Here is a 22098-nt window from a genome sequence, read left to right as displayed (position 1 = left end):
TATCTCCTCTAGTTTGGCCATCAGACTGGCAGTGGCTGTCCAAGGTCCTGTTCTCTAGCCTTCTTGCCTGAGAGCCTTTTGACTGGAAAGTTCTTCTGCCTCCACCTCCTGCGCTCTGCCCCATGAGTAGGAGTCCCTCCCACAGGTTCCAGACTTTAATAACCTTGATTTTGAAAGTAGTAGTGTCAGAAACTCATTTCACAGAAAGCAAACTGGTGAGGTTTGGCCCAGAACTTGAATACAAGGCAGAGGTGGAGTCTGAGCCCAAGCACACAAGAGCACTTCTTTGAACCCAGTTTTTTTCCTGTGATAGCACATCTATTTCACAGAAGGCAAACTCTATTTCTCTCCCCCTTCTGCCAGCCGACTTGCCCCTCCAATCTCTCTTTCTCTCTCCCCAATTTACCAGCCGTTCGCAACCTGATAGCAGCACCAATAGTGCTGCTTAGTGGACCTACAAACAGCAAGAAAAGGTATTGCTGATCACCCCAGAGGTTCCTGGGTCATCCTGTGTTATCTCCCATTTCCCAACAAAAGAAGAGGCAGCAACATGTCTGGCTGGTGAATTTTGGTAGGTCTGGCTGATTGGGAAGTCGCCGTTCCGGGCTTTTTTACGTAAAAATGTATTATAGCCCGGAACGGGTATCGGAACGTGGTTTGCGTGGACGTTTTGTGTCTTATTGCATGCATCCCATGTAGTCATGTGGGACTGGTGAATTTGGTGGGTCTGGCTCGCTGGGAAGTCGCCGTTCGGGGCTGTTCATTCCATTCCGGAGGGCATTTTGGTTGTTAAAGGGTTGATAAAAATGCTATCGGGATGGTTTTTGTTCCTAAATGTTGTTCTCATGTGTCTCTAACACATCCTAGTGTTTTTGGTATCAATTTCTTTTCTAAAGAGCCCATTCCAGCGTGTTCCGTTCCAGCTTTTACACCGTCCCTCCTGAACACTTTACTTTTTACACACAGATGTGTATATTGTATATATCACACAGCACACACGCCTATCTTGCCACTGCTTCTGCGGGAGGCAAGAGAGGAAGATGAGGTGCAATATTGGGACAGAAGGGAGGGAGGAGAATGTTGGCAGTGGGGGGCAGAAGCAGCTTTTGCCACTTAGTCCTCCGATGGGTTAAGGCAAGGAGTTCTGGTTCCTAGAGAGGCAGGAAGTCTTAATCACATGGAGGGGGGAGGGAATATTGAAGGGGAAGTAGGGGGGCTGTCTTAATTCGTATTCCGGGTAAAGAAAGAATTCGTGCAGAGGAGAAAGAGGTGCAAAGGGGGTGGAGGATTTGGTATTTTTGTTGGGGGGTGAGGGAAGGGGGGGCCACTCCCTCCTTTTCCTCTGGCGGTCCCTGGTGCATGCAATCCATTTGCAAAGTGCCGCGGGGTTGGCTTTGCAAGGCCGTCTTGGAAGCCAGAGCCCGGGCAAGGGGATGCAGCTTTGCAGAGGGGCACTTGGGGGGCGGCTGTATGTTGGGGGTTGATGTCCTGTGTTGTTTTGAGGGCCACAGCTGGGGGAGGGGAGCTGCCTTTGCAATTCCTGGACCTGACAGGGGACTGATGAGGGAAGGAAGATTTGTTTTTTGGGAGGGGGAGGGGGTGATGGAAGAGCCCTCCTTTCCCTCTGGGAACCCATAGAAAGTGTGTGGAGGGGGCCTGATCCACGCAGTCCAGAGGCAAAGTGTGGCCAAAACTGTTTCCACTGAAGCTGCCCCCCAACCCTTTTGCAGGTCAGCCCATTCCCCCCAAGGATGGAACGCAGCTCAGGCAGGGGGGAAAGGGGGGACCTCTTGATGCAGCCTTGTTGGGGGGCACATTGGAGGGGAGGGGAGAATGCTGTGCTGCTTTTCTGCCCCACAGCTGGAGGGAGAGCCCCTTTTGGATTTCCTCCACTGGAAGAGGGGCTGGTCAGTTTCCCTCCAACATCGAAGCCCCCTTGGGGTGGATCTCAGCTTCTCTTGCAGGATTGGCTCATCTGTGGGGGTGCTGGCAGCCATCGTCCCCCCTGTCCAAAGCACAATAGCTGGGCAGTGGTCGCAAGAGCCCTGTAAGGCGGTCTCGGATGAGAGCCTGTGGCTAATGTAGTGGTTAGGGAATATTTTTCAACCCGAGGGCCACATTTGCGCACAAGCAGCAGTCCAAGGGCCAATTTACTGTCAAATGCCAGAGTGGGTAGAGCTATGGATGTGTCACTCACATTTGTATAGTAGAGTCTCTTGTAGCCAGGAACAAGTCAGACATTTCTTCAGCGCAATTAATTAATTATTAGATTTATATCCTGCCCTTTCTCCCAGGAGGAGCCCAGGACAGGAATACAGAGCTCTCTAAGGAGCGGGGTCAGAGCACGGGGGGCGGGGGAGAGAAAAAAACTGCTTTCCCTCCCAAATTTTCCACTTTCGTTATGGGCCTTCACATCTCTACAGTAGTGTAGTGGCAAATTCAGAAGTGCAGGGTCCATTCATGATAGCGATGCCCCCTCCCATCCTGTTCCTGCTCGGTTGAGAATGAGATGCATGTTAATGCTTTCTCCCACAGCTAGGAGCCAAAAAACATGGAAGGGCAAAGTGTTGCCTCCTGAGAAGAGTCTCAGTGGCTGGCTTCACCTCCTTTCACTCTGATTCACTCTAATTATCAGGAAAGAACAAGGAAGCATGTTAGAAGATTCTTCTCAGTGGCTAATACACTCTCCTTTCTTGCTGATTGGCTCATAGGTTGCTGGAGACATGGGAACTCTGCTGAGAGCCTGCTCCTAAAAAAGTAAGGGGTCTAAGATCTCCCCCCCCCAGATCTATGCAGGTCTCTGGGTCTACTTTTTTTCAGCCCAGCCCACCTCACTGGATTGTTGTGAGGATAAACTTTTATGTGCCACTCTAGATTTCAGACATCCACTCTGTGTGGGACCTTCCACATCTGTGGAAGTGTGTGTGTCTATTGTATTGGAATCACAGTTTAATGCTGAACTATGTCCACAGAGACCCAGGTTCAAATCCCTGCTCAGGAGTGAAATTCAGGTGGTGTCCTGGGCCCAGTGACAGTGTTGTTGTGAAGACAAAAGGAGGGGGACAAATTATGTTTCCCACGGTGAGCTCATTAGAGGAAAGCCTGCATAGAAATATAAAAATATATTGAAATGTTTGGATAAACCTATAATAAGCAAATCAACTTATTACCCCAGTTGCTCAACCCTGGGTGGTGAGTTTGCTGTTAAGCTTTCCACCTTGTGCATCACCTCTCTAACTTGGAGTAGTGTTCTGTAACTTGGTGCCCTCCAGGTATGGTTGGACCAACTCCCATCAGCCCTGGACAACATGGCAAAATGCCAGGGATGATGGGAGTTGTAGTCCAGAAATGTCTAAAGGTTAACTCAGATTATACAAGTGGATGGTACCAAATAACGTGTCCTGCTGATCTTGAAATGGATGTATTGCAAGTAGTTCTTCATACTCTTTTCATTGCCCAGTGAACTGAACCAGACTGAATGCATCTCACTTTTTCTCTCCCCATATTTCTGATGGAAAGACTGGAGGTGTTTTGCGTCCCCAGGAAGCTCCAAGATGGAGTCATTTGACCAAATTCACCCCCAGTATTTCTCTACAATGTGTGCAAAACCTATTTTTTTGCCAACTGTCAGGGAGATGACATGGAATTAATATCTGTGCAGATTAAATTTTTAATTATATCCATGATGAAAAGGGCCCAATAATAAAGCCTGAAATGGTTCACAATGTGAGGAAGAAACTCTGTGGGGCTCAGGAATTAAAGACTTTGCAGAAGCAGAAGCAGAGATGAGAGGTGAGGGGTCCGAGATGGGTGAAATTCCTTAGGGTAGCAAGGGACAGAAGAGGTGCCCATGCGTGGAGAAAAGTCTGGAAGAAACTGGAGAATGTTCTGAGAGAGATTTGGGGCCTTTAAGACCTTTTGCAGATCAAGCATTGTGGGGGAAAACAACAGAGGAAAGGGACGTGCCATTTATTTATTTGGATTGAGGCTGCTTATAACATTCAAATCTCTGGAACCCAAATTTGCATGAAGGATGAAATCCCTCCCATCCCCCGTCTCTCCCCTGCAGGCCCTTGAGAGCTGCTCCCTAGAAAACGTGCATCATGGTGAAAGCTGTGGGAGTCCCAGAGCTGGCCTAGTTTACTCCTCCCTCTCAGGCAGCGCCATGGCCTCAGACGCACCGTCCGGATTGTCTCTTCTGTGGGATAGAGTGGAAAGAGCAGCCGGGCAGCCCAATCAGGTAAGGGGAGGATGATTGGGGGAGAGACCGAGGGGACAGCTGGGGTGCGTCTCCCTGAGCATAGCAGGGAGGGCTCTGGGACAATACTACCTCTGAGGCTGCATAAGGAGAGCCTGCCGGATCAGGCCAATAGCCCGTCTGTTCCAGCAGCCGGTTCTTGCAGTGGCCGACCAGATGCCTGTGGGAAGCCTGCAAGCAGGACCTGAACATATGAGCACTCGCCCCACTTGTGATTCGGTGACACGTGTCTGGCAGAACTCTGGCAAAACTCCTAAAATACACTCTTGGAGAGGTGGGATCTTTTTCGAGAGTCAATGAAGCTCTGCCCTGCAATTGTGTCTGAGCAGTGTAAAATCCAGAAATACTCACCCCCACTAAAGCTAAATAAAAAGTAACTGTACTAAAGAAATGCAAAGACAAAGAGAGTGGGACAGCTTCAAAAGAGTCACACGGCTTGGTACCTGATGGAACGCCTCTCCTGACACGAACCCACCCGTATACTACGCTTAACATCTAAGGCCCTCTTCCGGGTGCCCACTCGAAGGGAAACTCGGAGTCTGGCAACAAGGGAGAGGGCCTTCTCAGTGGTGGCCCCCAAATTATGGAACGATTTCTGTGATGAGGTGAGCCTGGCGCCAACACTGTTATCTTTTCGGCACCAGGTCAAGACTTTCCTCTTCTCCGAGGCATTTTAGCATGTGCTTTTGAATTGCTTTTTAAAATGTATTTTTAGATTTCTATATTGTTTTTGTGGTAAACCACCCAGAGAGCGTCGGCTATGGGGTGGTTTATAAATGCAATAAAATTAATTAATTAATTAATTAATCCCAGTGTGCCCCACTGGTCAGGCTGTTAGTACGATATGAACCAAAGTGTAGCTGCCAAGTGTCCTGCTCTGTTGCCATTCCCAGCATACTGCCTCTGGCAGTGGAGGCATTGCATTGCCATTGTGGCTCATAGCTACTGATGTCCTGATCCTCCATGGATTTGTCCAATCCTCTTTGAAAGCTGTTCACTTTTTAGGCTGAGCAAATGGTACATGTTGGAGAAACTGCCTCTTCTTTGTCCAGGATCTGTTGCCCTTCCAGGGTCTGGTGACCTTTGAGGAGGTGGCCATGGATTTCACGGAGGAGGAGTGGGCCCTGCTGGATCCTGGCCAAAGAGCTCTGCACAGGGAAGTCATGGAGTAGAATTATGAGACGGTGGCCTCTCTCAGTAAGGGCACTTTTCCCCCTTGACTGATGAATGTTGAAGGTATGGATTTAGCACCTGTGCTATTTAACCTTCCACTGCAGGGATGCTGTCGTGGAAATGGGTGCCTGGGCCCTGGATATTTGGGGAGGGACTGTGTGATGCGTCCTTCCCTGGCTCTCCCTGTCAGGTTCCTACCTGCGCGTGGCTACTGCCTGTCACTAGGCACCACCAGGGACTCCACCAGTCCGGACCGCACTCTCTTATGGTTTACCTATCCGCTCTAGCACAGATCTCAACAGATCCCACTGCTAGGCAACCACCAGTAACGTCCTAATACTCGTATTCCCAGAGACTCTGAATACTGGTATTGTTATTCTCTTCACCGCTGCCACCATTTGTTACAGTTCCCCTTCAGCCTTGGTCATTACCTTACCCTCCCTTCTGGTCTGTGAAACCCCAGCCAAGGATCAGGCCTTTGGTAAACCAAATTAAGTATTTATTAAAGATAACAAAGCTAACAAGATTAACAAGATTTCTTCTTAAGGCACATAAGCATATGGTTTTACTCAATACTAATCTGAACTCCACCCCCCTCCTTCTTCACTCTCTCCTGGCAAAACAACTCCACAATTCCACAATTCACCACCTCACATCCACCCAGATTTACCTGTCATCCTTTCATTTATACTGTCAGCCATTTTTAACATTCAGCCAATCATCAAGCATTCTATTGCCCATTCACTCCCCCTCCTCTTTCACTACTTACCATGTATCTTCTAAACAACCAACACTTACCATATATACATTAATGTAGGAACATCGCATTTCCCCCCCCTTAAACAACGGCAGAGTATTATTTCTGTTCCAGGATTTATACGTCGCGTTTACAATATAAACAAGTCTCTATGGGGAAAATGTCTTTCTTTGTTCCTCCGTCTGGTCACGTCACTGCAGTCCCAGCCACTTGCCTCGAAAGTCCATCGGCCAGTACATTGTCCTTGCCTTTTATGAACTGGAAGTCCACTTGATAGTCCTGTAGGGCCCAGGACCACCTCTGCAGCATAGTGTTATGGTTTTTCATAGTCTGCAACCATAACAAGGCCCGATGATCCGTAGTCACTGTGAATCTTCGTCCCCACACGTATGGGCGCAACTTGTTCAGTCCCCACACGACCGCTAGACACTCCTTCTGGACCGACGAATAGTTTTTCTCCCTCGGCGTCAGCTTGCGACTCAGGTACACCACTGGATGTCTGGTGCCTTCTCTCTCCTGTAGCAAGACGACTCCCAGCGCCAGGTCCGACGCATCTGTAGCCACGATGAATGGTTTCTTATAGTCTGGTGCTATTAATATGGGTCCTTGGCACAAGGCTTGCTTCAGTAGATCAAAAGCCTTCTGACATTCATCCGTCCATACCACACGCTCAGAACACTTCTTCTTTGTTAATTCATGCAAGGGGGTTGCTATTTCCCCAAAATTTCTCACAAACTTCCTATAAAATCCAGCCACACCCAGAAGTGCCCTTACTTGTTTTTTGGTTAAGGGGATCGGCCACGCTTGTATTGCCTCCACCTTGCTCCATAAGGGGGTGATTTTCCCACTCCCCACCTTATGTCCTAAATAGATTACTTCCTTTAGTCCAAACTGGCATTTCTTAGCTTTTATTGTGAGGCCTGCTTTTCTTAAGGCCTCCAATACTGTTGTCAGGTGTTGGACATGCTCAGGCACCGACTTGCTAAAAATGGCCACGTCATCGATATAGGCCACTGCAAAATCTGACCTGCCTCGCAACACAGTATTGATTAGTCTCTGAAATGAACTTGGTGAGTTCCTTAGTCCCATGGGTAAGGTCACAAACTCATATAACCCATCTGGTGTACTGTAGGCAGTTTTGGCTCTGGATTGCTCGTCTAGTTCCATTTGCCAAAATTCTTTACAGAGATCTAGTGTAGAGATAATGGTTGCTGCCCCCAATAACTCTAACATTGCGTCTACCCTAGGCATAGGATACGCATCTGGGACAGTAATTTTATTGATTAGCCAATAATCAATGCAAAACCTGGTCGTTCCATCTTTTTTCGGAACCAGGACAATACTTGAGGCCCAGGGACTGATGGATTCCCTGATCACTCCTAATTCCAGCATCTCTTCCACCTCCTTTTTGATCTCATTCAAAACTTTCCCATTCACACGGTACGGAACAGATCTGATTGGGGCATGATCTCCAGTATCAATGGAATGTATAACTATACTGGTTTGGCCAGGTTTGTTGCTAAAGAGATTCCTATAGGTTTTCAAAACTCTCAGAATCTCTTCTTTTACTTCCTCCTTCACCTCCTCTGACCATTCCACTTGATCTACCCCTCCTTTGTCTTTGCTTTCCTGTACCAAATCTGGAAGTTCAGGCCCACTTCCCTCAGGGAATAAGGTAACTTGCAACACCTGTGCATCCCTGGTATGGTAAGGCTTCAACATATTTACATGAACCACTTTGCTTTTGTTTAATTGGTCTGTGGTGATTACATACGTCACTGTGTCAAGCCTTTCTCTGATGGTATATGGTCCTTCCCAGTTAGCCTGTAATTTGTCATGTTTCCTGGGTATGAACGCCATAACCATATCTCCCACATCATACACATGTTCCCTGGCTGTTCTGTCATACCAGTAACGTTGCTTCTCCTGTGCTTGACTCAAATTCTTTTTCACCACCTCCATCATTTGTTTCACTGGTTCACATTCATCCTTTCTCTCAGCAGGCATCCACAGTCTATAGAAAATCCCATTCTCACACACAACTTGATTCCTCAGTTTGTCAGTGAAAGGAATCTGTTGGGTCAGAGCTTGTTCCTTTATCTGCTTCAAACTTACAATCGTTATGCAGCTCTTCCCTGAATTGCTCTGCTTCTTTCGTATCAGAGACCACCTGATACAGTTTGTCTCCTTCAGCAGGCCTGCTAGTGGTTGCTATGGTGACCTGAGGCTGGTTAACAGATTCCACCCTGTTTGTTTCAGCCCCCCTTAATATGGCTTCTTTTTCTCTGCCAATTTGCTGTCTGGTCACTACATAGATCTTTCCTTGGGCGCCCATTACATCCCTTCCCAGTATTACTGGTTCCTGTTGCTGGGCATTAATGCCTACTTTATATCGGCCCTCTCGGCCTCTCCAAGTCATTTCCACCAGGGCCACAGGCAAACTTTCTGGTTTGACCCCTCACTCCTTGGATAGTCACTGTTTCCTGAGGTAATATTACCTCAGATTTTATTAAATCTGGCCTCAGTAATGTCTGAGCGGCACCAGTATCAAGCAATGCCCAATAATTTGCCCCTTGTACACTCACTTCCTCTCTCAGACTTGAATCAAGGTCTGTTACTTCTGTCCAGTTTATCTGGCAGAACTGAACCTTTTTCGCTGTTTCTAAAGCCTTGGGCTCTGTTTTCACTGCCCTTGTCTGAGCAGGATTACTAATGGGGTTGGCAACCTCACATTGAAAACGTAGGTGCCCCGGTCTACCACATTTGTAGCATAATTTCTCCTCACTTTTAGGGTACACAAATCCACTCTGGGGTGTTCTGTGCCCTTCAGATTTTACTGGAGGACTCACTCGCTGTGGTACCACATCCCTTCTGCCAGCATTATATGGTCTGGGTTTAAAATCTCTTGATGTTTTCCCCACCCAGCCAGTTCTGTTGGAGGCGAAGTGATCCGCCATCTCTGTGGCCTCCTGCACCGATGTAGGGGAACGGTCTTTGACCAGGAGCCTTATTTCGGGTGGTAACTGATGGTATAATTGATGCAATATCATGAGGTTTTTCACCTCCTCCACAGACTGAGCTTTTGCACTTGTCAGCCATTTCCCAAATATGTCCATCAGTTTTGCCCCCAGCTCCACGAAAGACCTCCCTGTCTGTATCTGGCAGTTTCTGAAAAGCTTTCTAAAATAATCAGGCCCCAGTCTGAATCTTCTGTAGACTGCCTCTTTAAACTCAGCATAGGTGACGGGCCTGTCTGAGGGGAAATATTGGTATACCTCTGCCAATTCCCCTTTGATCAGGTTTGATAAATACTGCATGTATTTATCTTCAGGTAGCCCCCACAACTGAGCTGCTTTTTCAAAGGTGCTGAGGTAAATTTGAGGATCTTGACCAGGCTCATAGACAGCAAAGTCCTTTGGAGTAATTTTTATTTTTGCTCCATCTCTGTCTTTCCTTGTCTCATCAGAATGAAACTTCTCTCTATCCAATGTTAATCTTTCTCCTTGTATCTCCGCATCCACTCTCATTCTCTCAGTTTCCATCCTCAATCTCTCAGCCTCCATCCTCAACTTCTCAGTTTCTAACTATCGCTGTTTGTCTTTCCCATCAGCTTCCATCCTCATTTTCTCAGTTTCCATCCTCAACTTTTCTCTCAAATACTCTATATAAGCGGGATTGCTTAAATATCCTTCTGGGGTCTCTTCCCTGACAGGTTGTTTTTGCTGGGCAGTAGCAAATCCTATAAGTGCTACCCTCAATTCATCTACCCCTTTACCTTCGTGAGGTAAATTGAATGTTATGCACTTCTCCACCAGCTCCTCTCTTTTCATTTTTATGTATTCAGCCATGGTGTTTGAGTTCACTCACTCTTTGCCACACACTCTTTGCCAGTCACTCTCACAAGTAATCTTGTTTTGTTATTTCCGCTTGCCACACAACTATTAGGGATTCTCCAGTATGCGTACCACCGCTACAGCCAACACCTGTGATGTAGTCTCCTTTGTTCGTATCTGGATTCTCTGTTGTTCGTATCCCACCGCTACTGCCACCACATGTGATGCGTCCTTCCCTGGCTCTCCCTGTCAGGTTCCTACCTGCGTGTGGCTACTGCCTGTCACTAGGCACCACCAGGGACTCCACCAGTCCGGACCGCACTCTCTTATGGTTTACCTATCCGCTCTAGCACAGATCTCAACAGATCCCACTGCTAGGCAACCACCAGTAACGTCCTAATACTAGTATTCCCAGAGACTCTGAATACTGGTATTGTTATTCTCTTCACCGCTGCCACCATTTGTTACAGTTCCCCTTCAGCCTTGGTCATTACCTTACCCTCCCTTCTGGTCTGTGAAACCCCAGTCAAGGATCAGGCCTTTGGTAAACCAAATTAAGTATTTATTAAAGATAACAAAGCTAACAAGATTAACAAGATTTCTTCTTAAGGCACATAAGCATATGGTTTTACTCAATACTAATCCGAACTCCACCCCCCTCCTTCTTCACTCTCTCCTGGCAAAACAACTCTCTCAAACCCCGCCAAGCAATCCACTCTTTCTCTACTCCCCCCCAGATTCACCACAATTCACCCCCCAGATTTACCTGTCATCCTTTCATTTATACTGTCAGCCATTTTAAACCTTCTGCCAATCATCAAGCATTCTATTGCCCATTCACTCCCCCTCCTCTTTCACTACTTACCATGTATCTTCTAAACAACCAACACTTACCATATATACATTAATATAGGAACATCACAGACTGCAGCTCAGAAGGGGAACACCTGCTTTGCATGTAGAAGGTCCGAGGTTTAGTCCCTGGCAGCTCCAAGAGGGGTGAAAGGATCCGGTAGGAGGTGCTGGGAAAGGTCTTTCTCTGCCTGACATCCACAGCTAGTTGCTGTAAGCAGGCGGGACTAGATGGACCAATTCTCTGATCTGGTGGAATGCAACTTCCTCTGTTCTTGGGGCTTTTTGATCATTCAGTGTGAAAAGTGCCCCTCCCTGCCACCTTCCGCTGCCCCATGATGAAAAATCTTATCTTGCAGCAGGAGAAGGAGAGGGCAGGAGCTCCCAAACTCCAGCAGAGCATCTTCTCCTGCATCCTCAACAGATGATTGACACTCTGTGACTTGTACTCTAAACCCCCAGTGGGAAGACAAGCTAGATTAACTAAGCACATAGAAGAACAAGCCTTGCTGAAGCAGAGCCAGCATGGCTTCTGCAAGGGAAAGTCCTGTCTCAGTAACCTATTAGAATTCTTTGAGAGTGTCAACAAGCATATAGATAGAGGTGATCCAGTGGACATAGTGTACTTAGACTTTCAAAAAGCGTTTGACAAGGTACCTCACCAAAGGCTTCTGAGGAAGCTTAGCAGTCATGGAATAAGAGGAGAGGTCCTCTTGTTGATAAGGCATTGGTTAAGAAGCAGAAAGCAGAGAGTAGGAATAAACGGACAGTTCTCCCAATGGAGGGCTGTAGAAAGTGGAGTCCCTCAAGGATTGGTATTGGGACCTGTACTTTTCAACTTGTTCATTAACGACCTAGAATTAGGAGTGAGCAGTGAAGTGGCCAAGTTTGCTGATGACACTAAATTGTTCAGGGTTGTTAAAACAAAAAGGATTGCGAAGAGCTCCAAAAAGACCTCTCCAAACTGAGTGAATGGGCAGAAAAATGGCAAATGCAATTCAATATAAACAAGTGTAAAATTATGCATATTGGAGCAAAAAATCTGAATTTCACATATACGCTCATGGGGTGTGAACTGGCGGTGACCGACCAGGAGAGAGATCTCGGGGTTGTAGTGGACAGCACGATGAAAATGTCGACCCAGTGTGCGGCAGCTGTGAAAAAGGCAAATTCCATGCTAGGGATAATTAGGAAAGGTATTGAAAATAAAACAGCCGATATCATAATGCCATTGTATAAATCTATGGTGCGGCCGCATTTGGAATACTGTGTACAGTTCTGGTCACCTCATCTCAAAAAGGATATTATAGAGTTGGAAAAGGTTCAGAAGAGGGCAACCAGAATGATCAAGGGGATGGAGCGACTCCCTTACGAGGAAAGGTTGCAGCATTTGGGGCTTTTTAGTTTAGAGAAAAGGCGGGTGAGAGGAGACATGATAGAAGTGTATAAAATGATGCATGGCATTGAGAAAGTGGATAGAGAAAAGTTCTTCTCCCTCTCTCATAATACTAGAACTCGTGGACATTCCAAGAAGCTGAATGTTGGAAGATTCAGGACAGACAAAAGGAAGTACTTCTTTACTCAGTGCATAGTTAAACTATGGAATTTGCTCCCACAAGATGCAGTAATGGCCACCAGCTTGGACGGCTTTAAAAGAAGATTAGACAAATTCATGGAGGACAGGGCTATCAATGGCTACTAGCCATGATGGCTGTGCTCTGCCACCCTAGTCAGAGGCAGCATGCTTCTGAAAACCAGTTGCCGGAAGCCTCAGGAGGGGAGAGTGTTCTTGCACTCGGGTCCTGCTTGCAGGCTTCCCCCAGGCACCTGGTTGGCCACTGTGAGAACAGGATGCTGGACTAGATGGGCCACTGGCCTGATCCAGCAGGCTCTTCTTATGTTCTTATGTTCTTAAGAGATGCTCCCGGGAGCACCTCCTGCCTCCTCCCTCTTCCTTCCTCTGCCCAAAGGTCAGCTTTTGTCTTTGAAGCAGGAAGAAGTGGCAGTGGCAGTTTGGAGAAGAGGAAGCAGAGGTGGAGGCTACAATTTGTAGGGAATGACCTCCAGAAGACAGGACAGAGAGCAAGATTTAGCTTTGCCAGCCCTGGTGGGAAGTCTGGAAGCAGAACTGGAGCACAGAGACTCTTTGACTCAGGCAGGGAAACAGCAAAGGCAGCAGGCAAGAGGGACCCCGAGAAAGGCTCCCTGCCAGGTGGAACAAGTGCCATTCCCTCAGCTAGCAGACATCCCAGGAAAGCTGGAATTGCAGCAGCGCCCTTGACGGGACCTTTGCTGCAGCAGGAAAGGTTCCAGAGAAGGCAGGAACCTGCGGTGATGAATGAAAAGCAGGGGAGGGTGATGGAGTCAGACCCCAGTTGACATCTGGGGCTAAGAGAGATTTCAAGCAGCAAAAGGAACCGCACAAACTGGAACCCAGAGTGGGACCTGTCATGAATCCCTACCGTCAAGGCACAGGGATCATGCGTCAGACTCAGACCCCCACCCTTAGGGAAATGAGACTGGAACCAAAAGACTATTACTTCACCCTTGCCAAGGCTGTGTACGCTCACAACAACCCTGCAAGGTAGAAGGTAGGCTGCCACCACCCCTGTTTACTGGTCCACTCAGAGCCAGGGGATCTCTGAGCCCAGAAGATAGGTAAAACCAAGGTCCTATGGGGCAAGAGTCACAGTTACACTCCTTGCCTGGCACCTCTGGTTCTTACTTCAAATTCAAGCTTTTCTTAACCCTCTTTGGTAGTTAGTGACTGAGAATGGTCAAGGTACTGAAACCGGAGCCACCCCTTCTCTCAATGAACACACCAGGTTAAATATAAGTAGCTTTATTAAGATATATAAGTGCACATCAAATATAGCAGCAAGTAATCCTTTAAGACCATACACCCAAACAGGGGTTTAGGTACTCATAAGAGAATTCATACACACAACAAGAAAATAACAAACTAGCTTACCTAACTACTTACACAGGAGGTAGTTGGTTGCAGTGGCATCTCTCCTAAGAGAGATGGATGTTCAACATAAAGCAATGGAACCAGGCATAGGTTACCTTCCCATGAGCAACCCCTTGGAACCATAAAAGGTAGAAGGCTTTGGAACTCTGGTGCCAACGCAGCATAGATCAGAGAACAAAGGCTATGGGTCTCTTGCCCTATACTTAAAGGAAAAGGATCCTAACGGTCCAAGATTAATTGACCAATCAGGAATTGGCTGATGTAACTTTCTTCTCGATGTTTCTCACATTTTCGCGCCTTGCAGGCCCCCCACCCAACTGTGTTTCCCACTGTACAGGCCAAGGATGACCTTGGGTACCATGCACTTGCTAATCAGCAGAGATAACCAGGTGCAGCTTGTTAAGGCTTCTTCTAACCGTCTTCAGATGAAAAATGCTGCAGTTAGGTCTGACCAGGTGAACCAAGTGGCCAGAGATCCCAGCCAAGAATCTGTTGGAAGCATAAGTAGTGCAGACCTAGTTGCAGAAAGTATAAGTAGCCCTGTAGCCCAGTTGTAACAATAAGAAGACACCAGATAGACTGCCACAGCTTTGTTAAGGAGAAGCTTTACTTGAGACACACGAATAAAGTTCTCTGGATACACAGGATCATACCCGAACATAGCAGCACCTTCACCATACGACTCCTTCATCCCCCACACATTGCTGCAGCCACCCCCTTTCTTTTATGGGCCATTCCTTAATTACTCTAAGGTCCTGCAGCTGTGAATCTGATGCAACCGGCTGTTTCTTAATCATGGCCTTTAACTCTTTGCTTCCCTGTATAACCTGCCATCTATTGGAAGCACAATAAAATGCAAGTCATGATGACTGCTAACATTCCCCACCCTTGTGTTTTCTGGTGATTACATTGAAATGCATATAATACAGAGTATACATGATACATGTTGCATACAGTTTGACTCTCTTTAGTTTACACATGTTAGATCAAGACTAGAATATTTTTCTGTTCCCTTTAGTATTTGGAGTTTCCAGTCACTATCTCCATCTAACATTTGCAACCATTGTTCATAATCTTGATGGGTCCATTCGTCAACATCATCGTCTTCCTATACAGGTTCATTATTGTTCTGGCTGGTTTGTATTGTAGCTATTTTAAATCTCTCAGGAGGTTTGCCTATGTTAGCTCTCTGTGACCTATGCAGTTCAGTAACTGCTGTCTGGCTGGTCTCACCCCCCTCTTCTATTTCAGCTGCCTCTTGTTTTACTGATTGAGTGGTCGGGTCAGTAGGCATTGCTGTAATCTCTTCGCTACAGTCCTCAACCTGTTCTACTTTTGGATGCCTATGTTCCGGCTTATCTACTTTGTAATCAGTCCCAAAATAGACTATGTCCTCTGTTTGTTCTGGGGTCACCTCATAAGAACATAATAAGAACATAAGAAGAGCCTGCTGGATCAGGCCAGTGGCCCATCTAGTCCAGCATCCTGTTCTCACAGTGGCCAACCAGGTGCCTGGGGGAAGCCCGCAAGCAGGACCCGAGTGCAAGAACACTCTCCCCTCCTGAGTCTTCCAGCAACTGGTTTTCAGAAGCATGCTGCCTCTGACTAAGGTGGCAAAGGGTACAAAGGGTTTCTTACTAGTAACCTTCCGGCTTGCGGCCACTTTGTGAGAATGGAGTAACCACACCCTGTATGCCATACGTTCATACCCAAGGATTATACCTTTAACCCATGATACCTCAGTTTTGTTTTTGATGTCAGGTAAACGCGCCCAACAAACTTCACCGAAAGTTTTCAAGTGTGCATGCTTTGGTTTCTTATCATACAACATTTCGTAAGGAGTCATGTTAACAGCTTTAGAGAACAGTCTATTCATTAAGTGGTTCGCATACATAACAGCCTCACCCCAAAATCCTTGTGACAAACTGCTGCCTTGTATCATAGAATGCATCATGTTTTGCAAACATTTGTTTTTGCGTTCAGCTATCCCGTTCTGATGAGGAGACCAGCTGGCTGTGAGAGAGTGCTTAATGCCTCTTTCTTTAAGGTAGCGCTGTAAAGAGCTGGATAGAAATTCCCCACCTCTGTCTGAATGTAGCTGTGCTACCTTAACTAGATGCTTGGCTTCCACCCACTTAATGAAATGACATAAGTTGCTCTCGGCTTCAGCTTTTGTTTTTAACAGATATACAAAGCTGTATCTCGTAAAGTGGTCTACTAGCACAAGATAAAATCTTGCCCCTCCTTTTGACTTGGGAAATGGACCAGCTAGATCCATACTTAGTAATTCAAAAGGTCTACTCACTTTACATTCACCGCTTTTGTTTTTCGGAACAGCCTCGGCTTTCATTTGCTTGCATATTGCACATTCTAGAAACAGTTTACAAGTTTTAAAACTTATATCAGCACTATGCTTGGGCATTAATTGCAATGTTGAATAGCTTGCATGTCCCAATTTATTATGGTAATCATGGATACATCCTTCATGGGCCGGTTTATTCATTACTGCCTTAACTTTTTCTTTTGGGATTATATCTATTACATAGAGTGCATTCTTTAAATAGCCTTGCACCTGCACTTGTCCTTTTCTACTTATGGTAAATTTTCCCTTAGTAAACATAACATCATAATTCATTCTGTTCAATGCAGACACAGACATAATGTTTGTTTCCATCTGAGGAACAAAAAACACATTGGTTAAAGTCGTTTGCAAACATTCCACAAATACAATGCCTGTCCCTCGTACCTCCATTTTCGAGCCGTCAGCTAAATAAATGTTCTCGCAGGTCGAATTAAGTACTTTAAATTGTTCTTTAGAGTTACAGAGACCCATTGTTGCTCCCGAATCGACCACCCAAACGGAAGTGTTTTTCTCTGTCTTTTCACACTTGTTGCTGTTCGTTACAACCCGTATAGACATACTGTCCTTTTCTTTTTCTGTTCTGCGTTGAGCTTTGCAATCTTTACGAAGATGAGAAGTAGATCCACATCTGTAGCATTTTCTTGCAGCGTAGACTTTCTCTTTGTCTTTGGTCTTTGAAGATCCGGAGACGGCTTGTTGCTTTCTTATCTCAGTCCGTCTCTCCGCCTCTTGGAGCAGTTTACAGGAAACATACTGCATGGTTAACTCTTCGTCTCTCATGGTCTCTAATGCTGAGACCATGCTATCATAAGAATTGTCCAATGAAGAAAGTAACAAATAAACTTGTAATTGTTCAGCAAATATAACGTCTCTATCTTGTAGCTGCGCAAACAGGCTAAGTATGGTTTGTATGTGAGCAGTCATACTCACACCTTCCTTTAGATGTGTCTGGAACAATTTTCTCGAGAGTAACACTTTGCTTCCTGCAGTTGTCTGAATATGGACATTTTGCAGCGCTTCCCAAACGTCCTCGGCTGTCTCCATGTTTCTCACATTTATTAGCTGAGAATCTTGCACACCAAGTATAATTGTGGCTCTTGCCTTTTGATCTTGGCGCTGCCATTCCTCTGTGGGGTCATCTGGCGTTTCATCCTCTATAACATGCCATAAATCTTCACGGATCAGCAGCGTCTGCATTTTGACTTTCCAACTGAGATAGTTAGAATCACTGAGACGCTCAAACGGCATTCCGGATGCATAGGATATTGGCATAGCCATCGCTGCCTCTTACTTTGAAGGAGTTGCGGTGCTTGCCTTCTCTTGCAGCTCTCCAGTACAGGCTGCACTTTAGGCTTTGCAGCTGGGCTTTCACGCTCCGACTCTGGGCTTTCACACTCCGACTCTGGGCTTTCACGCTTCGACTCTGGGCTTTCACGCTTAGGATCTGCTTAGGATCTGGGCTTTCACACTTAGGATCTGCTTAGGATCTGGGCCCATAACCCTTTGTTGGAAGCATAAGTAGTGCAGACCTAGTTGCAGAAAGTATAAGTAGCCCTGTAGCCCAGTTGTAGCAATAAGAAGACACCAGATAGACTGCCACAGCTTTGTTAAGGAGAAGCTTTACTTGAGACACACGAATAAAGTTCTCTGGATACACAGGATCATACACAAACATAACAGCACCTTCACCATATGACTCCTTCATCCCCCACACATTGCTGCAGCCACCCCCTTTCTTTTATGGGCCATTCCTTAATTACTCTAAGGTCCTGCAGCTGTGAATCTGATGCAACCAGCTCTTTGCTAATCAAGGCCTTTAACTCTTTGCTTCCCTGTATAACCTGCCATCTATTGGAAGCACAATAAAATGCAAGTCATGATGACTGCTAACAGAATCTTTTTAGGTCTAGGAATATCGAATGGCCGATCAAGAAACGAAATCTTTATGGACTTCCGGGAAGGGTGACTTAGCCTGTGCCTGCTTTTGAGACGGGCTCCTGCCTCAAAAGAAGCTTATTCAGATATATCAGTCAGTTTTTTTTTTTTTGACTGATTAAACTTCTCCCGGGTAGGGAGAAACGAAGAGATTAACCTCAAAGCCTATTTTTGTTGGGACGACCAGATCTCATTAATTTATGGGACGAGGTCCAGCCGACGAAGGTGGGACGGATTTTCAACAACAAGCTCTATCTGATAAAGCGAACGTTCATCTTATCTTCTAAGAGAGAACGCACTAACAGGCAAGCACCCTTCTTTCTATATTTTTCTTTTACTTGACTTAAATTGTTGCTGTTTAAAAGAGATTTGCCAGATTGATCGGTTTTTGACATCTCACTGGGGAGCCATAACTTCTCTCTGCTACTCACTAATTAATAGCTTATCTCTGTTTTTGTTGCAAAAAGCTGTCCTGGATTTGCATTCTAAAGATATACACAGAAGAGGGATTTCTATTCCAGATTTTTATTTTGAAGAATATTATATTGTCTGAGACTACTCTCTTTTTGGTCTATTTTATTTTGACGAATCTGTTTCCTGACGACCGCCATTAATTGTTTCGATCCTGGGAACTGCATTTTGTTTACTTAAGCATGGAGAGATAAGGCTGTCTGCTCTGTTTATACTGTGATGTCACCAAGTTTGGAGTATTAACCCAATTGTTGCTGAAATAAGAAGTGGTTTTCCTATATTTTTCTTTTAAAATGGCAATTAAGAAAGTGGCTGAGAATCTGGAAATAACTATGTTTCAGAAAATAATGGATGAGATTGAGATAACGAAACAAAACCTGCGACAGGGTTGTAAGGAGCTGAAAATTGAATTGAGTAAAATGAAGCAGGAGATTAAAGATATAGGGGTCCCTGTGAGAGAGGTGACCCTGGAAGGGGTCCCTGTGAGAGAGGAGACCCCGGAGATTGGAACAAACGTGGAACAGGAAAAAGATTTGGAGTCTATGGACTTTAGAAACAAAATCTATTGTTTGGAGACACAGGAGATTAAAGACATAGGGGTCCTTGTGAGAGAGGAGACCCTGGAGACTGGAACAGGGGTCCCTGTGAGAGAGGAGACCCTGGAGACTGGAACAGGGGTCCCTGTGAGAGAGGAGATCCCGGAGATTGGAACAAACGTGGAACAGGAACAAGATTTGGAGTCTATGGACTTTAGAAATAAAATCTATTGTTTGGAACTTAATGTTATCTCTGAAGAAATTAATGAAGATTCTAGAGATAAAGTTATCAATGGCATGGATAATCTTCTGGACTGGAATGATGTGATGGAGCCCAATATAGAGAAAATCTATGGAATTAACTGCAGCCATGTGACAATGGAAAAACTTTCAAGAGATGACCCAGTGTATTTTGAAAAAAAGAACAGAGATATGATTTTACAGCAGTATTTCAGCAACCTATTCAGAATGGATGGCAAGAAAATATTTGGGATAGAGGTAATTCCCATCAGACTCTTACTATATGACTATGGCTTTGACAGCAAGATTATTATGGAATACTGATAATGGAAGATTGGATACTGAAATTACTGGACTTAACAAGACTACTGAAGATGGAAGATGGAAAATGGAACTAATAGGGATAATAGAACAATGGCTACTGAAATTACTGAACCTAACAGATTCTGATGTGATGGATTAATTGAAATGTTTATTTTGACTATGGTTATGACAATAAGATTATCATAATTAGTAATGAGATGGATTAATCGATATGCTTATCTGGAAAAAAAAAATTGATAGATATATTTCTTAAAGAATTGAAACCTCTCTTTGACTTTTTGTGGAAAGAATAAAGTAATGTTTATGAGATTTGATGATTAAGTAAGAAAACTACTGGAGGAAAGTGATTTTATAATATGACTTAAGAGACAGGATTGTTATATATTATAGACTTATAACTGATTTGATCTTTGACAAATGGGAAGTCAATATTTTACTCTTTATTTTTTATTTTTGTTTTTTTTTTCTTTTTTTTCTTTTTGTTTAACTATTTTTGATTTTGTTTTTTGTCTTTGAATGTTTTATGATTTCGTCTTGTATGTTTTATGAAAATCTGAATAAAAATTATTGAAAAAAAAAAAAAGAAACGAAATCTTTATCAGTGTCTATGTATAATTAACACATCTAATTTACTATACTTTGTGGACATAGCCACATATCAGAACATAGGTCTTACACAGCACATACAAAGGGGATGTACGCTAACGTGTTGCATTTCAAAGGACAGCATAGGTCACATTGATTTCCATCTGAAAAGGAGTGATCTCACCTTTGCTGCGTGTGGACCTTAACACTCAGAGCAGGTGGTTCTTTCTTCGACCAGTGTCACGGACAACTGGTAAAAATCCCCAAGGCTGTCTGTCTTTTATAGCTCTAGTTTGTATCTATCTAGACCAGGGTTTCCCGACCTTTGAGCCACAGATGTTGTGGGACTACAACTCCCATCAGCCCCATCCAGCATGGCCAATGGTCAGGAATTATGGGAACTGTAGTCCAGCAACATCTGTGGACCAAAGGTTGGGAAACCCTGATCTAGACTCTGTCAGTTCATGCTCATATTACTACTATACTCTTGTTTCCCTCATTTGAACTCTCATCCAAACCTGCATCTTGATGCTGATGTTGTATTCTAATAAGTTTTCCTGACTCACCCCTGTACAGCTTCAGCCATATATAGACATGATCATTGGCTGAATGCCCGGACTCCTTATAAAATGTTGATACTTTACGGGAAAAAAATTATTTTGGAACTACTGTAAACAAAACTCAAAGGAAAAAAGACACTTTAACTGGCAGCTTGTCTTTTTACTCATGTTTTGGCTTGTATTGTTTGCGCTACTTTTCCACACATAATTTTATGTAAATCAATTATAAAGAATTGGAGATGGCCAATTTCTATAAATACAGGTGGCCTGTGACACAGTGAATTGCATCCGCTGTTGCTGACTTTACTAGGTTCTGCCCTAGTAGTTTGCAGCCTACTAAGAAGCTGGCTTTACTAGGTTCACCCCCAACAAGCATTTCAAGATGAGCTTCATGCCCAGTGGACGCATCTTCACAAGTGCCAGTCTGACCCTACTTGGTCCACACAACTCTGTTCTATTCACCGAGAGCAGGACTTAACAGATCAAAATTATACCTTTTCTTATCTATAAAAATCTCTGTTTGTAACAGCTGAATATTTTCTGGTCAAAAGTAACTAGTCTTGTCTATTTCCTTCAAAGAATCGGACCTCCATTCGTGTTGGGAAGAAAGAAAAGATCCCTTTATCCAGTATCCCAAAGATGCGACATCAACAGGTAGATGTTCAGCTGCGTTGAGGCCCCATTTTGGTTTGGAAATTGTAGGATTTTTCAGTTCCTGTGTAATATGATTCATTGCAGATTAATTGACCAATCAGGGTGTGAGTTCTCCTGGAGAACATCTTAGATGTCTTTAAGAAGAGCCTGCTGGATCAGGCCAATGGCAGCATGCCTATAGGAAGCAAGCAAGCAGGACCTGAGTGCAACCCTTGTCCCGTTGGGAGCACAGTGACTGTCTTAAAGCTGCAAAGTGCTCTCTGAAGCACCCTTCCCCCTCCTTTCATTGAGCAGGGGGGGAAGGAAAAAAGGTGCCTTTCGCATGGGCTGCCTGCCAGAGAAGTCCCATGCACAGCCGATCTTTCTACAAAGCAGTGGCTTCCGAAAGGGAACAGGCACCCACAGCCAAGCTGAACCCTTGGCTTGCCACCCCACACTGCTTCTTTCAACTTCAGGAGCTGAATGGGGCTGCTTCACAGAGCAGCGCTGGGAGGGAGAAGTGATTTCCATTCATTGGAAACAGCTTCCCCTTCCTTGAGCAAAGCCCCCTCCAAACGCTGATCAGCTGACTGGCAGGTGCAAGTGCG

At 45.2% G+C, this 22098-nt stretch overlaps 1 pseudogene; it reads left to right on the top strand.

The window, feature by feature from the left end:
* The first annotated feature begins 1206 nt into the window (after nt 1-1206).
* The window catches only part of LOC133379014 (zinc finger protein 91-like), a 79103-nt pseudogene continuing 58211 nt past the window's right edge, over nt 1207-22098 (top strand).

Source organism: Rhineura floridana, chromosome 3, assembly GCF_030035675.1.
Source record: "Rhineura floridana isolate rRhiFlo1 chromosome 3, rRhiFlo1.hap2, whole genome shotgun sequence".
Taxonomy (NCBI): domain Eukaryota; kingdom Metazoa; phylum Chordata; class Lepidosauria; order Squamata; family Rhineuridae; genus Rhineura; species Rhineura floridana.
The sequence above is the reverse complement of the archived record's forward strand: the minus strand, read 5'-3'. Positions and strand labels throughout refer to the sequence as shown.